General features: G+C 37.6%; 1 protein-coding gene across 2 annotated transcripts in view; it reads right to left on the minus strand.

Moving 5' to 3' along the window:
- Positions 1–15358, minus strand: part of RASSF8 (Ras association domain family member 8) — a 77449-nt gene that overhangs the window by 16954 nt on the left and 45137 nt on the right. Inside the window, exon 1 of one of the 2 annotated variants that reach the window (XM_012739540.3) lies at positions 2586–3322. The exons of the other annotated variant lie outside the window; for it this stretch is intronic. The gene's annotated coding sequence lies outside the window, so the exon portion shown is untranslated. Of the gene's footprint in view, positions 1–2585; positions 3323–15358 lie in introns of those variants that run through there. 2 annotated transcript variants of the gene reach the window in all.

Consider the following 15358-nt stretch of genomic DNA (forward strand, 5'->3'; position numbering starts at 1 on the left):
ATGCCTTGACTTCTTCTATTGATTAGAATGGTACTAACCTGCTAAAAATCAATTACGCACACTTTTTTTTTTCCTGTGGGTTTTAAAAATCTCAACTCTTCCCGTGTTAAATCTCTAATCAATCTATCATTTATTTTCCCCATTGTTTTGTGGTCTTCCTATTTCTTTGTTGTTTTTACAAAAGAATGTTAACATTTATGAGATGTGATGAACACTGATTTAATTAAGAGAACATTTGGATTTGTTTAAAGGTTTACAATGGCGCTGGTGTTTCAGGATTAATGACTTACTGAAAAAGTTATTTAAAAAACACTAAAACTTTTTCTTACAAAACAGTATTTTACTATAAGCAGTAGCTTGGTCCCTTGCACATTCTCTTAAAGGACCCAAGACAATTCTGGGCCGCCTGGTCACCTGGGTAGATGAGTCAGAACATGCAAGGTGAAGGAGAAGAAAGCTAATTACTCTATCCAGAGAAGGTACGAAATTCCTTTTTGTCATCCTGAAAACAAGAAAGGACTGACTGAACATCAATTGCCCAGCATACAGCTTCAGCTCTCTCTGCCTACGACACGCTGCAAGGTTTCATAACCCTACTGTATACACAGAGAAAGGGCGATCTTGGCAAGAACAAGCTGATTCCCATAACTGTGATCAGAGGGCCTGCGAGGTGTTAAAGTTTCTGGGGAAAAACGGTTTCCAAAGTCAAAGAAATGTAAGAAATCCAGTAAACAAAGTTAAACAAGTTCCTTTACAGCTAGACTTCTATTACACTTTAATAGGCTGGTGTGCACTCTAATTTTCAAATATGAGTTTTATATGTTGCCCTTCAATCTAGAGAACATTTAAGGAAACAGAAGAGTTCTAACTTAAAAGACTTTTTTTCTTTTCTACTAAGCACCCTACTTACTAAAATTAGAACATGTTTTATTCTTTCTTTATTCAAAAAATGGCTAAACATTAACATATTGCTTTATTAATTTTTTTTTTTTTTTTTTGAGACAGAGTCTCGCTTTGTTGCCCAGGCTAGAGTGAGTGCCATGGCGTCAGCCTAGCTCACAGCAACCTAAAACTCCTGGGCTCAAACAATCCTCCTGCCTCAGCCTCCCGAGTAGCTGGGACTACAGGCATGCGCCACCATGCCCAGCTAATTTTTTCTATATATATTAGTTGGCCAATTAATTTCTTTCTATTTTTAGTAGAGACGGGGTCTCGCTCTTGCTCAGGGTGGTTTCGAACCCCTGACCTTGAGCAATTCGCCCGCCTTGGCCTCCCAGAGTGCTAGGATTACAGGCGTGAGCCACCGCGCCCGGCCTTTATTAAATTTTTTTAAAAGCTGAATTAAAGTCCATTTAATATCTAGTCCCTTATTTTTCACCAAAAATCTTAAACTTGGGAAATGTACCAAGAAAAGTCTCATTAAAAACCTCCCTTTCCCCAAAGAAACTTGTCATTTACAAGAATCCTATGAGACTCATTTTTTCCTTAATTGTGAAAGAACACTTAACATGAGATATATCCTTTTAATACACTTAGTTTAGGTTAGTTTTTGAGACAGGGTTGCCTCTGGCAACTTCCATTCTATTCTCTATTTCTACAAATTTGATTGTTTTAGACACCTCATATAAGTTCTATAATCCGTTTTTGGCTTTAGTATACTACCACATACATTCTTATCTGAATTACCACTGTTTCACTTGAAACTTATATTAAGTGAACAGAAATGAACATAAGGTGTGTAAATCTGTTAAATATTACAGAGTACAATAATCTTACGGGAAAACACTGAGCATAAATAATACTGCTGAGCAATATAAACTTGCAAAGTATTCATCTTCTTGATCGGAGACTTCCCACCGTGGCTCATGACACACAGAAGACCAGTGTCTGCATTTTTGTTTCAATACCACTAATAATATCTTTCAGACATGAGCCTGTAAGGAGAGCAGGCCTGTGTGATCCATGGTTAGGAAACTGGGCTGCACAGCAGGAGGCCAGCGAGTGAAGCCTCATCTGTATTTACACCTGCTCCCCATCCCTCGAATCACCCCCCTGAGCTCCACCTCCTGTCAGATCAGTGGCAGCATTAGATTCTGCATTATGGTGAGTTGTATAATTATTTCATTATATATTACTATGTAATAATAGGAATAAACTGCACAATAAATGTAATGCACTGGAATCATCCTGAAACCATCTCCCACCCCAGTCCGTGGAAAAATAATCTTCCATGAAACCGGTCCCTGGGGCCAAAAAGGTTGGGGACCACTGCCTTAATAGATCAGGTCAATGGACCAGGCTGCCTCAAATTTTATCTCTAAGAGGGCCACCGTTTTCAGGAAAACATGGCTTCTGTCAGGTTTTGGGGTTATACTGACAATCATCTCTAGCACCCCTAAAAAAAAAATCACAGCATCACTCATGAGAGTCATTTGAAGAACCTGTCTCTCCTCTCTTTCCTCTAGGAAGAACATGACCTCTAGGAGCTGTAACCTTGACCTCTCCTTCATACCCTCCAGAATCCGACTGCAACAGCTCTAGGCCCAGCCTCAAAACTAGACTAGAAGGAAAAATGGAAGTCCTACATTGTAGGTGTGTGTGATGGATCAGTCATCTTTGGAAGTGATGGCCCAGGAAGCAAACGGACTCATGCATTCCAGTTGGAATTTGGAATGAAGTTTTCCATGGAAACAGTGATGTAGACAGAAGTAAGGTTCCACTGCAAGGGTATCAATATAGTCCAGTTACTGTTTTCATTATGAGGTTTCTATATGCAAGTCACTATTATTTTTATAATTTTTAAAATGAAGAACTAGGTTTATTCAGTAACATTCTAGCAGGGAACAAGTGTTCCTTAGCTATGTACCGCTGACTGTCATAAAAGCTTACTGGAATTCAGCATCTGCATTTGTAGAAACGTATTCCCTCAAGATCAATGCTTTAATAAAGCAATTATAGTCAATCCTCATTACGTGCAGATTCCGCATTTGTGAATCAGTCTAGTTGCTAAAAATTTGTTTGTAATCCCAAAAGTCAATACCCCTGGTGCTTTCACAGTAATTTGCGAATGCGTACACGAGTAGTGGAAAATTCGAGCTTCCTGACACACACAGGTTCCCAGCTGAGACCAAACAAGGTGACACTCTGCCTTTTTGTTTCGGCTCTCATAGTGTCAAGTGCTCTTTTCTCAGTCTCTTTAATGTCATGTATGTTTTGCGCTTTTTGTTGGTGATTTCACTGTTCAGAACGGCCCCCAAGCATAGTGCCAAAGTGCTGCATGGTGTTTCTGAGGCAGGAAGGCTGTGATGTGACTTATGGAGAAAAATACGTGTTAGGTAAGCTTTGTTTAGGCATGAGTTATAGTGCTGTTGGCCGTAAGCTCAATGTTAATGAATCAACAGTGTATATTAAATAAGGTGTCTCTAAACAGAAAAAAAAAAAAAAACAACCCATAAAACAGTGTTATGTATTGCTCGGTGAACAGAAATGTTGTTGCCAGAGGCTGGAAGAAAACGAACCCTGTGTTTCCCCTAAGAATGGTGGTTCAGTATTTGCTAATTCAGCGTTCATGTGGATCTTATACCTGGGCCAGGTCTGCGTCCCAGCAGGAACCAGGTGCACAGCAGGGGGCGCTCCACCTGCACCCACAGCCACTCCCCATCACCCCCTGCCCCGCTATCACTGCAGCGATCAGACCCTCAGAGGAGCGCGAGCCCCACTGCACACCGCGCATGGGAGGGATCTAGGCTGAGCGCCACGTGAGAATCCAATGCCTACTGAGTGGAGCCCAGGTGGCGAGGCACCAGTCTGTGGAAAAACTGTATTCCATGAAACGGCTCCTGGTGTCAAAAAGGCTGGGGACCACTGCCTTATAGGACATCAATATCATGAACAACAACAACTTACTGTATATTTTTAGGGGGGCATAACTTCCTTCTGATGGCAACCATCAAGCTATTGAGCAAATTCCATTACTCCCTGGGCATTAGAAGCAAGCATACAGGCGCGGCTTACTGCCAATTTTAACACTTCTGTCATTGCTAATTTTGTTTAAGATCTGAAGTGATACCATATCAGAGTACTCTTTTAAAAAATATAGAATACAGATATGTTGGGTTATATAATAAAATCTTCACAATCAGGCTAGCAACTTTAATCAAATCAAGTACTGATGCCACTAGTTCTTCTGGTGTCATGGAGAAAGAGATTCAGCACAATGAACACAGTATATACTGAATAGTACTTATTAGAGCTATTAATAATCAGACACTAAAATTCTCCTTTCTGTAGAAAATCGGACCAAGAAAAACCAACTAAAGGGAGTTAGTTTACTTTATTCTAAAAGTAATTTAAGGTGGGAATGAAATGAAGTTATGTAGAACATCTGTTATCAACCAAAAAAGTGTTAACTTTTTTTAATGTTCAAAGGATCACTGAGGTAAAGAAAAAAATATTCATAGGTGGCCTGGTACCTGCGGGGATGGGAAAGGAAATGAAGATGAAAAAAACTCCTGGAGAACATGATAGGATGAAGCACAATGTGAGAAAATGAGGAGAAGAGAGAGGGAAATAATAAGGGAAAAAATAATTAGGAAGGCAGGCAGGGAGTAGGAAAACAATATGGTAGATACATGGAACAGTTTTTGGGAAATGGCCTCAGATGCCAGTCACGTGTTACCTGCCCCTGAACTGCAATATTCAGGTGATGCATGTTTGTGACACTCTGGTTTTGTATTTTGGAAGCCCAGTTACACACAAATTGCTTTTAGGGCTGGTCCGAAGGTAGTGAGTTATCTCACGTGATTGTTCACAGTCAGTTACAGATTGAACTCCTTGTTCTACTACTTTCCCCCCTCCTCACTACTGCACTTGACTAGTCTTAAAAAAAAAAAAAAATATAAAAAAAAAAAAAGAAAAAAAAAAAAAAAAATTGCTTTTAGCAAACCCATTATTTTGCTAGAACGCACTTCTGCAAATGGTATCACAGAGAGTGGGGTGCTATTTAAAAGGTGCAATGTTAAGACTGAGTGCTAAGGAAGAGGACCATAGCAATATAAGTAAGTGCCTCCCAAAATGAGTTCTTAAAAACAGCACTCCTGAGAGGTGCACCATGGGGAAATAAGGTTTCATGGTCCAACAACTTTGGGAAACATTTCATAACACATCGTCTCTGGGAGATAAACAATGCCCAGTAAGGTTCTGCCCCATGGTGGAGAAACTGGTTAAACTTTATCTTAGTGATTTAGCATGGAAGAGGGTTGTGTGGAAAAGTGACACAAAGCATAGAAAATATCCCCCTGAACCACAGGACACGAATTATCAACTTTTGAAAAATATGCCTATATACAAAATTAGAAACATCTGTCAGCCTTTTAATGCATGTTGAGGCACCTAGAAGTGATGGGTATATCATTTTACCTATACGGACAATATAGAACAAATGAGAAAATTTTACAGAGCCTAGCTTTTCTTTCTCCTCAGTAAAAGGTCTTCATTGTTACCATTAATCTATCTCTTCTAAAGATGAGTTTACATTTTTCATTTTAAAGATTTATCTAAATGATTTCTTTGATCACATGCTTTTAAAAGATAACAATTCTAAGCAATCTGTGCCTATTCATCATTATTAAATCAAATAAACCATGCTCTTTCCACTACAATTCACCATCCTCAAGTGAAAGCATTCAAATACACCCAATGATTTAACATTTTTCAAACGTGATATGCATAAGTGACGACTATTCTGCCATTATAGCAACAAATGGCATGAGTTTACTACAAGCTAGGCACTATGTACCATGACTCATTTATTCCTCACAATGTAATTCACTGATACAGATACCATTAGTCTCCTTTTAAACATGAGAAAAATGAGTTTCAGCTTCAATAACTAACTTTCCCAAAGTTACAAACCTAGCAATTTATGGACACATTCAAAATTTGAAACTAAAGAATAAAAGCATTCACTGTACCCAAATAAATGTTTTTAAAATGCCCTAAATTGCTCTAAGAAATCTTCTCTATAATCACCTGAAAATTTGTCAATAAACCACCATCAGAAAATATATGCAAACTTGCCATTCTAAAAGAAAGAAAAGCAAATCTATTAAATCATGCTAAGAAACCATAGTTTATTCAGAGAATCTATGATAAACACACATGCCAGCAAAATTAGTGTCTGAGGGTCGGGTTTGTTTTCCAGCATCAACTAATTATTCCTCCAGTTTTGGAAAATCACATTCAGCTTTATTTCAACAGAGTCATAAATAAAATATATTTGAACATAAGTATTAATTTTAACTCCTGTCTTAAATACAAACCAAAGCTTCTTAGAGATTTCCTGTATTTTCTTTTAGTTCACACCATTAAAAAATCCTTTCTGGAATAATCTATTTTTTTTTTTCAAGGCAATGTTGATTGGTGGCCACAGCATGCACTCCGGTTCAAATTCTGAGTTTATTACTTACTGTGTGATTTAAATCAAGATGCACCACTTTCCAAGCAGCATTTGTGAGAAATGGAATGAGATAATGTCATTTTTTTTAAATGTACCTAAGTGCAGGTCTTGGCATGCAGCATGAATTCAAAAGTTAGATCTTGGTACAGAAATTAAAATTATAACTTTTAAAAATTATAAACTATTTTTATGAAAAGAAAAATCAATAGCAAAGCAAATTTTCAGAAACACATATTAATAAAAGCATCTGAAAAACAAGGCATTTTAGCTTATTACAGCATGTACCTAAGAGCAGCTAACACCCTTAAAAGTTCTAAATGACATTAGAAATGATAATCCCTATGTAAAAATTTCAATCACACAGAAATACTGATCCTTCTATTAAGAATTATTTTTTTATGTGTTTAGTAAGTGTTAGCTTAAAAATTACATTTTTCTCAGAATGAACTTTTTAAATGGATATAACTAGTAATATTATTTTTAAAAATTTAGCATCAAATTTAGTGCTGCGAGGGCCATCACCTTCAGTTGAGTTTCTTATTCAAAGCCCATCTCTAGAAAGCTTATTGACAATTACGTTAAACCCTTATCTATGACTTTGAAATAAAGTCTCCCTTACTCAGAGATGTTAACCAATAGTTTACAAAATAGTATCAAAAATCTTTTGGGAGTGCATTATTTCTCAGAATAACTAAAGAATGACACTTATTTTGGAATTAACAATTTGGGTAAAATTTGAGCTTGACAATTGAAGCTCACAGTAGAAATACAGAATTCCTATTATAATGACTATAATTCAAGAAAAAGCAAAATTTTTCAATTACCATATTTAGAAAACAGAGATACAGATATGTTTTCAGTAACCAAGGCTAGTCTCAAAAATTAGCTTTGCTTCAAAACAACCCCTCTTACCAGTCTACTATACTAATGGACAACACTAAAAAATCATTTCTGCCCTATTATTTCCAAGTTAACCTTTTGTAAAATTGTTTGGATACTCTATGGAAAGACTTGTTTATTATACTGAATTCTTCTTTGACATCTATCTGACAAAGGTAATAAAGCAAGTATTTTACTTAGGATTTTAAGCCTGGAACATCATACCTTGAAAAAAAAGGCACACAGAGAGGCCAAACAGCCGTGGGTGGCATGAGACAAGTTCGAAGGAATGTCATAAAAGTCATGGAAACAGGCTGGGCGTGGTGGCTCACACCTGTAATCCTAGCACTTTGGGAGGCTGAGGTGGGTGGATTGCTCGAGGTCAGGAGTTCGAAACCAGCCTGAGCAAGAGCGAGACCCTGTCTCTACTAAAAATAGAAAGAAATTAATTGGCCAACTAATATATATAGAAAAAATTAGCCGGGCATGGTGGCGTATGCCTGTAGTCCCAGCTACTCGGGAGGCTGAGGCAGAAGGATCACCTGAACCCAGGAGATTGAGGTTGCTGTGAGCTAGGCTGACACTACGGCACTCACGCTAGCCTGGGCAACAAAGCGAGACTCTGTCTCAAAAAAAAAAAAAAAAAGTCATGGAAACAAATAGAGACCGATACACAGAAATGTACAGTTCAGCCTAGGTCAAGGCCTCCAATGGCCCTGTAGCCATCACTGCAAACCAATTCCTGATGGGTCCAAACTCTCTAGTGGCAGCAGCCCTGGTGAAATGCCACCATTCCACACAAATGCCCTTATCCTCCACACATGCATCTTTCTTCTCCTTTTTTCCCCCTCCTCTCTACCATGCCAGCTTTGCTATACTCTTCTTTCCAAGTCACAAGCCTACCAACGACACCCGAAATACGTCTGGCTCTACCTGCTGAAGGCCCTAAGGAAGCTGTGGTCTCCTCGCACCTAGCCACGTCAGAGAGGCATGGGCACGTGGCGGTACTTCCTCTAGGCCATGTAAAGGTCGTTATTTCAGAGAGTTCACGGAAACCAAATGGATAAGCGTAGTGAGTTGCTTATAATTTTATGTTGCCTTGACATCCACTTTAAAATATAAGTTTAACTTCCTCACACCAGAAGCAGGGTTCGGTGGCCCCTGCCACAGTTTCCAATACTAAATACCCTACTCAAACGACTCCAGCCCATGGCCACAGATAAGAACTTAGAAGTACCTCTCCCACCTAGCCGACTGGACTCCCTGCTTTCCAGCCACTTCCTTTAAATGCACCATTCAGGCATCTGCCTGCGATCTTACAGTGACTCACATCCTGTTCCCCAATACATACTGCTAAGTTGCCAACTCCCCCTTTCTCTTTCTACCTGCTCGCCCTCCCTGACTTTCCTGTGCATGGCATCCAGGCCTGCCTTGCACTCCCCCAAGGATCCCTAAGTACTAAAACCTAAATCTTTCCCATTGTGGTTGTGTCTTTGAAGCTATGCCTGCAATCTAACCCCCCAACAACAAAGCTGCCCTGAAGGGACTCATGCAGGTGGATCCCCGGCTGGTGCTTTTTTGTCCAGGCCTCCCAGCTGTTGGAGACAGTAGCAGCCAGCCAAATTGATAAGAGTTTCATTCGAAACATTAAGATACTTCGCCTTTCCTGGCTAGTGACTCACTGGCCATCAACTCGTACAATCATTTCATTGAACACAGAAGGCTGGGGCCTGGCCAGATTATACCACTGGATCAAGGTCACAAGCACAGGTGTAAGCAGAGCTGATCTTTGGAATAATACTCATTTAAGAATACTCAGAAAACTGAAATCAAATGATGAAGCTTTACATATGTTGAAATAAATTAAGTGCCCAGTATAGAAGATGTTGAGGGGAGATGGTGTTCCTGTCAAGAACTCTAGGTGAGTGATTATTGATAAAAGAACATTTTGCATTAAAAAACTATGTGTGGTCTGTTCTTGCTAGTCTTCTTATATGTTTACGGAAGGTGGAACAATATGGGACCTTACAATTTGACTTTACTGGCACAAAATCTCATAAATAAGAAATATAAAAACCAATATACCATTGGGTTCTATTTCTTGTAGCAATATTATTAAAAAAAAAAAAAAAAGAACATAAAAAGCCATCTGTTCTGCAATTATACTTTCTGCTAAGGTCCCAATCTACTTTGTGATCCTCCAGAGATAGTTTGAGGCATGTGTGTAATGCCAAGTTCTATGATGGTTTAACTCCTGTTACAGCTCTCAGAACTGGGATTAGAGGCCACACTCAAAGTCTTAACGTGAAAAAACCCTGAACTCTGGCATCAATTAAATCATACTTTCTGCTACATGTGCGATTTCACGCTTTCTTTCACTCATCATTAAAAAACTGGCAGTGAGTATAATACACTGCTACTGAAAAAAAATTACTGAAAACTTGGTGATGTTTTAAAAGGTAGATTTAAGTACAGATAGATTTGTGATATTTCTCCTTGAGCAAGTACACTTTGGTACCTTCATTGTAAACCAACCCATCAAATGGTAACACATCCTTCCTTTTATTGAATCTATCTAGCAACAAGAATAATAAGTACCTGATACTTATGGAACTCTTACTATGTGACAGATACAATGTTAACTGCTTTATACAAACTATTTTATTTAATCCTTTCAATACTCATCTGTAGGTCTGTGTCACATGGATTATTATTAAATAAATGAGGAAACTGAGGCATAAAGAAATCAGTAACTCACCCAGGGTCACCCAGCTGATAACTGGCAGATCAAATCTGACAATGCTCATAACCACTAAATGGTTACATAAATTTATGAAATGAAGTTACTCAGTAAAGTTTGCAAGGACATTTGTAATCATTAATCCTGGCTCAGGAGGAAAGCAATCAAGCACATGTGACCATGGGAGCTATAAATTCCAACACTACTAAGCTGAATGCTATACTTGGTCCAATTACAGCCACAGGACTGAGGAGAAGCAATGAGCTGATGTTTGGTAATCAAATCAGACTTAGTAAGAAACACATGATCCTGAGGTTACTGTTGAACACTACTCTTCCCAGTTTCCATCAGCTAAAGCAGGAATAGAGCTATGGTCTGAATCCAAATGTTATCTGACCACCCTCCACAAAAATCTATGTCCACTAGAGCCATTGGCCAAAGACAGAATCATTTTTCTTCTACACACCTGAATAGATGTAGGCTATTTCATTAGTGATTTTTATCTATTTGTGTGATGGCAAATTATGTTCATTACCTTACGGTCACCATACAGGTATAATGAATCTAATTTCTGAATTGAACACTGAAATTAAACTATTTAAATTATTTAAAATTTGATATTTAACATTCTGTGATGAAATCCATCATTTTCCTTAAGAGGGGATAAAAGACATTTATCTTCATCCATGAAGCCAACATGACTATGGTCATTAATGGTATCATAAATATTGAGCCTATAAATTCTGACAAACAAGGCCATTTTTATGATTATAATAAAGTAAATTTGATAACTTTTCAACAAAACATTGTTCATTCTTAAGACTGGAGTCTTCTGTCTTCAAACAGCCAAACTTCAAGTCAAAACATGTATGCTCCTTTGCAGGTATATATTTCTGAGCTAAATTAGTATATACACATTTCAAGATAACATAAAAAATTCTGTAAGGAAATAGTAATAAAACAAATATAAAGATTAAGGAAAATGTGAGCCCCTGACTCTTCAGTCAAAGTGGTTGCCAGACTATAAAACTTCTACTAGACTTCAATGTTAAGATTTAATTAACACAGTATACAAAGCATAAAAGTTTAAATGTATCTTAAAATTTCATTGCTTTACGTCCTCAGTTGATAAAGTACTGAATGCTATAGTTTAAGGGATGGAAGCCAGAAATTATATTTGCCAAAACCATGCATGATCTTTAAGAATTTTTGTTAAATTAGAACCCTTTTGGTTCATAGATAATGGAAAAAGTGTCCATTTAAGCCATTTAAAAAGGCAGTAGTTTGCCCTTTATCTGTATGAGTCAAGAATAATTTTGCTTATTCTGTTTCCTAAAGAAAATTTAAGTCAATTAAACAATTAAATCCCTAGATGACATACAAAAATAGGTGCATCCTTTGGTGATATTTTAAAGTAATAGGTATCATCCACTGTAGCAAAATTTTAATAGGGAGGCTAGTTATTCAGTGCAATGAAACAAATAATGCTATTATTCGAAAAAGCCACACTTTACTTGCCATTCCCTTTACAGACATACTGTGGTGCTGCTCTGCAATTGGGAAAGTTCTGGGCTCCAAATAATCTAGGAAGTATCATTCTGTTTAATGAGCATTTAATATTTTTAGAGAAGACAGATGCTAAGTTTGAGGTGTACACTGTGAAATGTCAGGGCAAAAGACCTGATGTTTATTGTAAATATAATCAGTGACACAGACTAAGGTGGCACTCTATTTCACAATATTCTATTTATAGAATTGAGCTTAGGCCTAGTTCCTGCCCCTTACTGAAACTACATCACCAGGTGATGATGAAATGTCACTTGTCAATTAGCAGTCAGACTGAATGAGGAAATTATACACCTAACCTAGAGCACATGAATAACATACACAGCTTAACTGTAGAGTATAGCTACTGAACAAATTAACTATTTAAAATCCCCAAACACTTTCCAAAACAAACTGCTTGATTAAAGGCTGGGGGGAACCCTAGTTTTTTTGCTATGCTTAAATAAACATATTTGCACGTCATCGGTATAACTGATTTCCACTATGTATTTATACTTCACCGATTCCTTCATTTTCCAGGTAAAGAGCAAACTCCAAGCACTGCTACAGCAGTTATTCTGGCAAAGGTTGCTTAAAGAAGCATCATCATCCATGGAATAAAATAGGTTCGGCAAAACAGCCAACGATCACTGCAGCAGTCACAAAAATCTCCAGCCTGCCTCAATCAGCCACAAAGTGGGAGGAAGCAGCAACATGGCAATAAGTGACTATTTAGATAGAAGGGGGCAGGGAATGGAGTACTGGAATAGTGTTCATGCCAGCAGTCAAGTAAATGGATTTTTTAAGAAACATCTTAATTGAAGTATAACATATACAGAAAAATTCAGAATTCCTAAATGGGATAAATTTTCACAAAGTGAACACACCTGTCTAATCACCTCCAAGATTAAGAACCTCTCCGCTAGTCCCAGTGCTCTCCTCCAAAGGCAACCATTATTATGATCCCTATCATCACAGACTAGTTTTGCCTGTTTCTGAACTCTGCAAAAATGGACTCTTCATATGTAATGGTAAGCTTCATCCATGTCGCTCTGCACAGCAACACATCATTCTTTCTTGCAGCAGTAGAGATTCCATTGTATAAATGAACCACAATTTATTCATCTATTCTACTGTTGATGGACAAGTGGCTTTCCAGTTTTTGGCTATTACAAAATAATGCTGCTTTGATCACCTGTACCCAGGAGTGAAACTGCTGCATTTTGCAACTGCCTGCTAATTGATCTCCCTGCCTTCCCATCCTGCCTCTCTCCTTGCACATCCACTTTGCACATTATTGCTAGAGAAAAATGTTTGTCAAATACAAATTTGAAGCCGGGCGCGATGGCTCACGCCTGTAATCCTAGCTCTCCCAGAGAGCGGGCGGATCCTTTGAGCTCAGGAGTTTGAAACCAGCCTGAGCAAGAGCGAGACCCCGTCTCTATTATAAATAGAAAGAAATTAATTGGCCAACATATATATATATATATATATATATATATATATATATATATATATATATATATATATATATATAAAATTAGCTGGGCATGGTGGCGCATGCCTGTAGTCCCAGCTACTTGGAAGGCTGAGGCAGGAGGATCGCTTGAGCCCAGGAGTTTGAGGTTGCTGTGAGCCAGGCTGACGCCACGGCACTCACTCTAGCCTGGGCAACAAAGTGAGACTCTGTCTCAAAATAAATAAATAAATAATAATAAAAAAAACAAATACAAATTTGATTCCATGCTCCTGCTCAGAATCCTCCAACGGCTCTCCACTCCTTTCCAGATAAAATCCAAACTCCTCACAGGTCACCGATGAACCAACCCTTGATCATCTTACATCTCTCCTAGTTCCCCTCCACCGTTATTCCAAGACATTTCAGCTCTTTGACTAGATCACTCTCTCAAGCATCTCTGAGCTGCATACGCTGCTCTCCTTCCTTGGAAAAGGGTTCTGATTCTTCGCCTGCTAATTCATGCACATCCTTCAAACACGTAGCCTTCCCCAATTTTGTAGTCCCTCTTCTGATCTGGAGGTGGCCACTCTTCCCTGTGCCTCCAAAGCACTAGGTGGTTTCGTTTCATCATGGTAACCATTAAAGTGCTTACCTGCTGGCTTACCTGTTAGCTTACCTGCCTAACTCCTCTGATTCCTATATTACCCCTGGAACCTCTCAGCACAGTGACTGATGCACAGTGGGTGTACTGTATGTGTTTGGTGAATAATACAGGTACTAGCTCTGCAGGATGGAAACTGACAGAGTTCATGCTTAACTGGGGGAAAAAAAGCACAATACTAATGAGAAGGCGATAAAATTGGCATTCAAGTATTTTTAAGTCCAGTAAAGTCCTTCTCTATTGATTGAAACTCCTAGAATAAATGTTACATCTTACTATTATTTGATGCTACTGTGAATATGACACCACATTGTAAAATTCGTACATATATCCCAAGGCTAAATTTAAAGAAGGAATATTATTGTTCTAACCTATAATACAACTTGTGGTTTCCATATGATCTTAAATAAAGCAGTTAATTGAAATAATTTATGAATATTTTAAAATACTCAGTGAAAGGAAATGCTCAAGTAAATCCTACTTTTAAAAGCAAACAGAAAAATAATTACAAAAAACGTCTAATGTAGCTTAGAAATGGGAAAAAAATCAGTATAGTATAAAATTCTCCCGACATAACTCTTTCTTTCTTAATACTTTCTCTGATTCCAACAAAGCGTTTTCCTCCCTACAAAGAAATAAATCAAAATGGACCAAATGTCACCAGTTGATAAGAAATACATGGTTCACCCTATAAACTAAGAAGGTTTTGATAAAAAGAATGTAAGGAATCTAATGAAATCAAAACAAAAGAATTGATAGAGTAAACACCACAGACTTTTCAAGCCATTTTCAGAGTCTGGTTTATAAATTATCTATCTGAATAACTTGCCTAAGATTATGAAGACAAACAAACTCACAGATAGGCCTGTGATTAACATTCTCTCCCATTCCTAAACTTGAGAATATATAAAGTGAACACAAAACAGCAGGTGCTGTTTTTCCAATTCTTCCTTCCAATACACTGTTTTCTCAGTTGATACATTTTTAAATTGCTGTTTTTCCTTTTAGCTGGGGAAATATAAACTAACCTTTTGACTGATAACTATATTATTTCAGAAAAGAATTAAATTAAACAAATGCCTTATTTCATTTTTAAAATCAGACTAAAAATTTCAAAACATTTACAGTAACTAGCAGTTCATTCTTTCAGTGTGAATCTGCCATAAACAAAAAGTTGTTAATTAAGTTTTGGATATCTTGAATTTGGAAGGACAATACCTATTTCTGTAGCGCTATCCAGCAAAATTAGAAATTTGCATCTAGAACTGAGAAGACTATACAACACATCAAATTATCACAGAGGTTACATAAAGCTATAAAACTCATTTAAGTATATGCCACACCTTAAATTTGTATTATAACACAAATTCGTATCAGCTTGTCCTATGCTTCCATTTTAAGACTGATCTAGGCTTAGAATTTAGTATTTTAATATGTGTGTACATATGTACGTATGTAGATATGTACATGTGTACACAAACTCTGCTTCTTTATCATTTAAACTAGAAACCAGGGTTTCCTCCCTTCTTCATAACCCTCAGTCTTGAAAACAATGTATACTCATTACTCATTAACTGTATCACCCTGCAGGTAAACTATTCAAGTAACACAATCAGC

This window comes from Microcebus murinus, chromosome 10, assembly GCF_040939455.1.
Source record: "Microcebus murinus isolate Inina chromosome 10, M.murinus_Inina_mat1.0, whole genome shotgun sequence".
In the NCBI taxonomy this organism is placed as follows: Eukaryota; Metazoa; Chordata; class Mammalia; order Primates; family Cheirogaleidae; genus Microcebus; species Microcebus murinus.